This window comes from Arvicanthis niloticus, chromosome 17 (assembly GCF_011762505.2).
Source record: "Arvicanthis niloticus isolate mArvNil1 chromosome 17, mArvNil1.pat.X, whole genome shotgun sequence".
NCBI classification, from domain to species: Eukaryota; Metazoa; Chordata; class Mammalia; order Rodentia; family Muridae; genus Arvicanthis; species Arvicanthis niloticus.
The window spans coordinates 50,880,643-50,889,479 of NC_047674.1; the positions used below are offsets into that span (position 1 = coordinate 50,880,643).

Here is an 8,837-nt window from a genome sequence, read left to right on the forward strand (position 1 = left end):
AGCTCCTGTCTTGGGGCATTTTTATTTACAAGTTCTGACTCATTTTGATTCAGGTAAGCCAGGGCTTAAATTAGGCAGCCTCCATTGGGCAAGTTATACTGATCCAAAAACGGAACAGGGAGAAGGGAGGTGTGAGAGGCGTATATGTGATTCATCTCTGGCCACAATTAGACTTTCTCCATCACCCACCAAGCGTTGACAGTCCTGAGTGTGGATCTGCACGGCCTCTGTTACAGGCTTCGTTGACTTCTGGTAATCTTCCTCAGTTACTGAACATTATTGATCCTATTTCCACACATCTCAATGTAATCGGCTTCTCCTCCAGCGTCCCCATGGACACCAGAGACCAACCTGACCTGTTAAATAAGCAGAGTTGATTCCTGTTAATATTTTCTCTCTGCTGAGTTAAAGAGTTAGACACCACCAACTGAGGCAACTTTTAATTTGTTCTTAAAATAGGGCATACCCCTATGGGTCCATATCATTGACAGTCAATCAGCAGTATAATTGGTATCAAGAGGAATTATGGGACAGAGAAAGACTAGAGAAAAACTAGGCCAAAGGTTTCTAGAATCATTGAATTTAAAACTTTCAACTACCCCTTGTTAGGTACTTGAAATTGCCAACAGAAACAGAAATGCAAAGTACAAATATTCAGTCCACTGTATACTCCTAATATTAACACATAAAAAATCTATCATTGTCAGCCATTAGTGGTCCTGATTGGAGTACGCCCAATACATAAGCGTCATTTAAAAATAAATTTAAAATTCAAAATATCTATAGGAAAATAACACAAAGGAATAACTTAGTCTGTATGTCCTCACTAATGCGCTATGAAAGTCAGATTCTACATCAGTAGAAGATGAATTTCAACATTTTCCAACTACAGCCTTTGTCCCATGGGAAGCCATCGTATCTGTGTTAAATACTTTTCACTGTTTTTCAGCTGAGTCTGCTGCAAGGGCACAGCCTGCACCTAAAGATCATTAGTAACCCAAAGAATATCTATTGGTGAGAACAGACTCTAGAGTCTGCTGTTGCTAAGTGCCTTTAATATTTCTCATGACAATAATATAAACCTTTTTTCTCTTTCTAACAATGTCTCACCAATTAGATATCCTCCGTCTATGACAATGGAACACTGATCCTGTTTACATTCCATATTTCTTTGTCCTGGGAACAAGAACGTACCTTCAGATTTCATTGTTATAAAGAGACACACAATCTGCACTATGCCTCTATCTACAAAAACCTCCAAAATACATCAAAAAAAGAAATTGAGTGGAAAAGACACTCGGGTTATTCTGTCCCCTCCTAAACTGGTGAAAGAATTTGCATAGTTATATCCAAATATTTCATTCCCCACATTCGGATTTCAAAACTGCTGACCTAAAACACACATCTTACCTCAGAGGGAATAGCATATACTTTATTCTGAACCAAAAATAAGTATCCAGGAATACAGATTCATGTGGGCCCAAAAGAAAGGTTCCCACAAACCCATGAATTCTTAAATCTCCTTTCTAGTCCTTGCTTCCTTGATGTTCATACTGCAGTGTCTAACATTTCATAGAAAAAAAACTTTGTAAGTCCCTGTCTTACCTAGGGTTTTATTGCTGTGAACAGACACCATGACCAAGGCAACACTTATAAAGGAAAACATTTAATTGGGGCTGGCTTACAGTTTCAGAGCCTTGGTCCATTATCATCATGGAGGGAAGCATGGCAGCATCTGGGCAGACATGGTGCTGGAGGAACTAAGAGTTCTACATCCTGATCTGAAGGTAGCCAGGAAGAGACTGGCTAAAACAAGCCTGCAATCTTGGTTACTTAAAAGACTGAAGCAATAGGAAGACAAGACTAAGACCATCTTGGGCAACCTCATGAAAGTCTGTCTCAAAATTAAAAGGCAACCGGGATAGATGTGTCTCAACACTGGAGCACTTGCCTAGCATGCTAGAGTCCCTGCGTTTGATCTCCAATAACCAACACCCCCCCACACACACACACATACACATACACACACACATACACATACACACACATACACACACAAAAATTCTCTCCCTATTTGTCCACCAGCCTGTCTTAACCAATGAGTTTTAATTCTATTTCTTTAAGACAACAGAAGCTACCAAGAGCAAACTTTCAGAGACTGGCCACCATCTCCACCGACCCACCAGCACCAATCATAAGTGACTCTGACTTTCTGCCTATTTCCATAGCTGATAAAGTGTGAAGTCGGCTGTTTACTGGGTGTTAGCTCACACCTTTAGGCAGCTGCTTCCCAACTGCAAGGAGCCTGAAGAGCTTGACAACATTGTGATGATACAAGAAGATTTTAATTTTACTCACGAAAGACAAGTCTGAGAAAGAAGGAAAGAACCGTACAGCCTTCAACAACTCCTCATGACCCATAAATTGAATCACAGTTATATCACCAACTGGCTTAATGATTTACACAAGTTAGTAAACAGCAAGGCATTGCCTCCCCCTGCAAATGATACCATTGATCATATACTGTATTGAAGCCAGGATATCCAGTATCATGGAAAAACATATCTGGCATGTATTCTCTTCATGTTTGTTTGTTTGTTCTCCCTTTCAAATTTGTTCATTTTACATGTGGGAAAGAAACAAATCAGGGCTTGTAGGATGGCTTAATGGGTAAAGGTGCTTGCTGCGAAGCCTGACTACCTTGGTCCCTTCCCCTGGGCCCACAGAGTTGAGGGAGATTTTTAAGAAGAGACACATACAAGTTGTCCTCTGACCCCGATATGTGCTTCATGGTGCATGCTTGACCACTGAGACATGTACACAGAGGGGGGGGGATAAATGTTTAGAAAATTAAGAAGGAAATAAATTATATCAATTCTACTCTACGAGAGGCAGAGAAATATCAGCCTTTACATCATGCCTAAAACACCCATGTCTTATTCCCAGAAACTGCAACTTCCTTTCTTTCCTGGAAGGGAAGGCTGTTTTATCAGATGCAATTAATGATTCTGATATGGAGCAATTGTTCTGGATGTTCTGGTTGACCTTGTGTAACCACAAGATCCTTCAAGGAGAAAGGGGAGTCAGGAACATGTGTCCGCAGAAGAAGTCACTGTGACCGAGTGTGGGACAGACTCCACCCATGCTGGGGCTTGAAAATAGTGGACGAGTGACAGTGACATTGGGCAGACTCTGTAAGCCAGGGGGAAAAGGAGGAAATAGGTTCTGCCCTAAAGCCTCAACTACAGGAGCTCAGATCTGCTGACCCCTTGATCCACCCAGTGAGATCCAGGTAAGACATCTAGGTGTTTAAAATAATAAATTTTTAGTGTTCTAACCTACTTAATTTATGGCAAACACTTAAAAAGGAACTAAGAGACATACCTCCCACCCATAGCCACATGTCTTACCACAACCTTGCCTGCTCCTGTTCTAACCATATAGCCACTTTCTACCTTAATCCTCCCATAGGTAGATGTTTAATAAACTGTAACATTATAATTTATTAAATAATTTATTATAAAACATTTTATATGATTGTTTATTATATATAATCTATTAGGAAATAATCTAAATTGTTATTAAATAATTGTAATAAAATTATAATGTATTAGTTATTTGAGAACACAATCCCCATTAAAATTCAATTGCAGGTCTTCACAGAAATTGAAAAAATATATAAATTTTACATGGAAACAAAAATGACCCAGGATGGCCAAACTAATCTTGAACAATAATAATAATAATAATTTTAAAAACCAGCTTCAGGAGGTATAAACGTCCCAAATTTCAAGTTATACTGCAGAGCTACAGCAATGAAATACATGAGGAATCAACATAAAAACAGACTCAATGGAATAGAATTCATAACCCAAATATAAACCCACACTTCTACGGCCACCTGATTTGTTTTGACAAAGAGGCTTATAATATAGTATTGGAAAAAAACGACATTTTCAGCAAATGGTGCTGGTCAAACTGGATAGCTACACGTAGAAGAATGAAACGCAATCCTTAGCTCTTGCCTTGCACAAAACTCAACTCCCAATGGTCGGGAACCTCAACATAAGGTCTGCTCCCCTACATCTGATAGATGAGAGCATAGGGAATACACATGGACACACTGGCACAGGCAAGGACTTTCTGAACAGGACTAACACATCTCATAAACGGGACATCATGAAACTAAAATTTTTTTTTTGTTCACCAAAGGACCCCATCACTTGAGTGAAGAGCCAGGCTACAGAATGGGCAATCATCTTTACCATCTATATATCTCACAGAAGATAAGTATCTGGCATAGGAAAATCAAAACAACAAAACGAAACAGAAATGTAAACAGATTTTAAAATAGAGCATGAAGCTACAAAGAAAATTTCCTACCTATATGGAGTGTATTTTAATCACATGCAGTCTCTACTCACATGGCTTGCCTACCCCCTGAGTGGAGACTGTGATCCCCAGTGGCCACTGAGGACCTGGGGCTATGGTTTCATTTTGCACAGCCTAAGCACCTTGCAAAGATTATGAACCAGCCGTTTGCTCCTAGTTGATGGTCACCTAGCCTGAAATATCCCTTTCCTTGTAACAAAGCTTTTAAGGGGCTCATTTTTGTTGTTGGTGGTGGTTTATTGTTGTTGTTGTTGTTTTTGTGAAAGTCTATTCTACAGAGTCTAACATAACCTCAAATATCAAAAGGAAATCTTCGCCAACGTATTGACACGGGACATTCAGGCTCTCAGTAATTTCCCCTTCTACTCAGCAAAGAGTAACATTAGCACCTTAGTATAAACATAGCATTCTTAGTGTCTGGTCATCTGCCCGAAAAAGTAGGCAAAGGTTCATTTTTTCACAAAGATTTTGGGGAATTGTTTTTGGGAGAGAGGCATAGGTAGTTGGAGGACGGGGCGACAGGAGGAACCAGTTACGCAGCAGCAGAACAGTAGCGTCCACTGATCCCACAGGAGACTCCGTAGTCATGTGGTCCTTCAGAGATGTAACAGACTGAGCAAGCCCCTTATTCTCTGTTTCAGTCCGTCATTTCTTACCAGGTGATCACTTACTTACGGGAAGAGGCAGTTTCCTTCGGTGTCTGGAGGACAGAGCAAATGGATCAGGACAGTTGTGCGCCATTAGCCTCAGCCACAGCCTTCATTCCCTATAGTTGGGAGAATGAACGCCTTAATAAAGGAGAGGTTTCGCTACATCACCGCACTCCCAGCCACTGTATGGCGTGGTGTTGCCGTTTGTCTGTCTGCCTCTACTGCACTGGGCTTTCTGATGGGTTTGTTAACAGTAAATAGTTGGAACAAAAATCTGCCATATTACTGACATTTTTAAAAATATGACTAAGATAATCTAAAGCGATGCTGACATACAGACCGTCCTTCAGTACCTACCAGGGATCTCATGAGTAGAAGCCCCTGCTGCTTGAGAATCTGATTTCCATCTCAGAGATCCGCAGTGGAGAAAGCTGCCTTCCACAAGTTCTCTTCCAACACACACACACACACAGACACACACACACACGGGAGGGGGGAGACAGAAACAGAGGCAGGAAGATAGAGACAGAGGCATACACAGTAAGTAAACATGATGTTTAAAACAACAATAGCAAGCTGAACACCAATAATCATCTCTCTCACCGTCCTGACCACAGATGAACTGTAACCAATTAGCTTCCTGTTCCTGCCCTAGTGATGCCTCCACCAGGATGGTCAGTACCTTCAAACTCGAATCCAAAATAAACCTTCCTTTCCTTAAGTTGCTTGTGTCAAGAATATTGTCAAGCAACACACTAGAGAGCAGACTTTATCCCAACAGCCTGAGGTTCCATGATGGGTTCACTTGCATGTGCTAGGGTCCAGACTGCTTTCCTTCTCATTCTTAAGACAGATCCTTTGCCTAGTACCGTTGTCTTCTTTAAAATTCTGTGACCGGGCCATAAAACTAGAAGACTATTTAGAGACCATTGCCATCCCCAGTTAGCGATTGCTCATGGGCCTAATAAAATTCCTTGAATGAAAATTATCAGTTTCCTTTCTCTAGTCCTCACTACCAGAGCTGGGGGTGTGGATAAAACACATCTCAGCATGTCCATGACCCAGGGTTCAATCCTCAGCAATGAAAATAAAAGCAAAGGAAGGAGGGAGGGAGAAAGAGAGGGAGGGAGGGAGGGAGGGAGAAGAGAGAGGGTGCTCCAATTACCATCTTACTTGCTATGCAAAGCCAACACCTCCACACAAACAAGGGTGGAGAAAGGTAACATTGCTGAAACTTCTAGATGTGTCACACACAGGGGCAGCCATTTTCAGAGCCATCACCTTCCTCACCTTTGTACAATATAACAAGGCATCTGAACATTCACTTTGTAGAATGAAATAGAAGACACAAGTAGATCAATAGCATGCCCAAGACACCCATCAGAGACTTGACACAGTCATCTATATGTCTCCAAACCATGCTTCTGTTCTCTTGGTTTGTGTTGTTTAATTGACATGTACTCTCCCCCAAATTCCTGGACCCAAAAGCTTAGGGATTCAATTCATTCTTTGCTTTTCATACCCCATTTATGCCACTGTCTTGAGACACCTCCATACATAAAGTAAGGTGAAAGATACTATTCTGTACACACCTGATCATCTCCTGTTTACCAAGTTTCAGTACTCATTGTTTATCAGCTGTGATCTGTTCTTTGCCAACTTATCATATCCTGCACAGAGAGCCCGTATATCTTAAGAGGCCCTTCCCCAAGGGAGCTGTGGGTCATAGCAGGGTGTGAGCATCACACCCTGCTTGCATAGTTCAGGGGAGCTATCCATTTGGGCTGGTGTTCTAAGTCTGTGGAAACCAGTGGCCACTCCCTGGGCAGAGTCCCTGTGCTATCTCTTGAAGAGTTGGGTGGAAAACGAAACACGGAGTAAAAGCCATCCCCTGCATCTCATATTTGTGTTGCAAACCTTAAACCACACCTCTTAAAGAAAAAAAAATAACATGTGGAAATGGGAGATGATGACACACTTGGATACAATAGGTAGATTAAAATAGATCTGGTTTTCAAGAGTTGGAATGGAATCATACTACCCAACCATTGACTTCTGCATAGATATGACAACTACCAGGAGAGAGACACTCCTGGGAAGAAATATGCAAACTGGGTTGATCAGAGATGAAATATTTCTGTCTTAAGCTTGTCCCTAGATGCTATATTCAAAACAGGAAATTTATTCTAAAGCTTGTGTGGCATACTCCTAACAAATGTTCCCTCTAGTCTAGTTGGCCCCTCCACATTTTTCTGCTTGCTTATGAATTAGGGTTCTCTAGGGAAAAAAAATGGAACTTAGAAAATGAAGGTTCAAGATTCCAGTAGTTGTTCAGTCCAGGAGGCTGGATGGCTCAGCTGGTCTTCGTTATATGCCAGAATCCTGAAGAAATAAGCTCTAATGCCATGAAGGGGTAGGCTTGCTAGTGAGACCTAGCACAAACAGGCAAAGAAACTAAGCAAGCTTCCTTCTTCCAAGTCCTTTATATAGGCTGCATGCAAGGTGTGGCCCAAACTAAAGATGGATCTTCTCACCTAAAAAAGATCCAGAATAAAAGTGAGTCTTCTCGCTCAGAATTATTTAATTAAGAAGTCCATCCGGCCCCACTGCTTCAACCTCTGCTGCTGCTGGCGCTGCCTCCTCGAGAGAGGAAGCGGGAGAGGAAGCTGGAAAGAAGCCCACATTGCCTGTCACCTATATCCACGCCGCCGCACTGCCAGGAAGAAAGATGTTTGCCTGCGCCAAGTTTGCCCGCACCCTGCTCTGATCCGAGCTGGATCCAGAGTTGCATATAGACCAGTTTCTGCATCAGTGTTATCTTGACCAGAGACTAGGACTGGAGAGGGCTCTACAGTATTTTAATGGGGCCCAGAATGGTATGTGTCAGCTGATCCGGAGGGAGTTTCAGACCAGTGTAATCAGCCAAGACATTGATACTGCTGCCAAATGTGTTGGTGCAGATGCTGCAATAGTAGTTGTTGGTTCTGGTGCTGGAATTGGAACAGTCTTTGGCAGTCTTACCATTGGTTATGCCAGAAACCCTCCACTGAAGCAGCAGCTGTTCTCATGTGCTAACCTAGGATTTGCCTTGTCTGAGGCTAGGGGTCTCTTTTGTTTGATGGTTGCATTCTTGATCTTGTTTGCCATGTAACAGAAATTACTGCCTGAAATGTTGGCATTCATGGTAACTACGGGTGTCATTCTGCGTCTCTTGCTGTGACTCCGAAGACTGTAGTACTGGCGTCATGGAAATATATGTTATTTCCAAAGTCATTTCATTAAAGATGAAAACTTAAAAAGAAAAAAAATGAGAGAAAGAAAGAAAGAAGAAAAAAGTCCCTCACATGTGTGCCCAGGTGCTTGGGTTTCAGTTAATTCCAGATGTAACCAAGGTGACATAGAAGCATAACCATCACAGTTACACATGATCAGCCATTTTCCTTTAAAATGGAAGTTAATCCTGTACTCATCACTATCTGTCCTGGGACATATAAGACCAAAACCAAATGTTCCCGGGAAAACTTGGGGTCCCCTTTCATGGTTCCTTGGTCTCAATAATAAAAGGATTTACAAGACTTGGAAGGAAGCTTGCCTTGCCATCAATTTTCTTAAAGGAAACACACACACACACACACACACACACACACACACACACACACATGCAGGATAGAAAATCTGAAGTCCCCAGTGTCAGTTCCAAAAGAAACTAAGGGCAAATAGCTAACTGTGGTGCTTAATAGAATACCAAAGTGTCGCTGGACTCCGGGCTCACTTATGACCAGTCTCCTCTCAGCT

General features: G+C 41.8%; 1 pseudogene; it reads left to right on the forward strand.

Moving 5' to 3' along the window:
- The first annotated feature begins 7,770 nt into the window (after positions 1-7,770).
- LOC117722191 (ATP synthase F(0) complex subunit C3, mitochondrial-like) lies at positions 7,771-8,230 on the forward strand (annotated as a pseudogene).
- Positions 8,231-8,837: the final 607 nt, after the last annotated feature.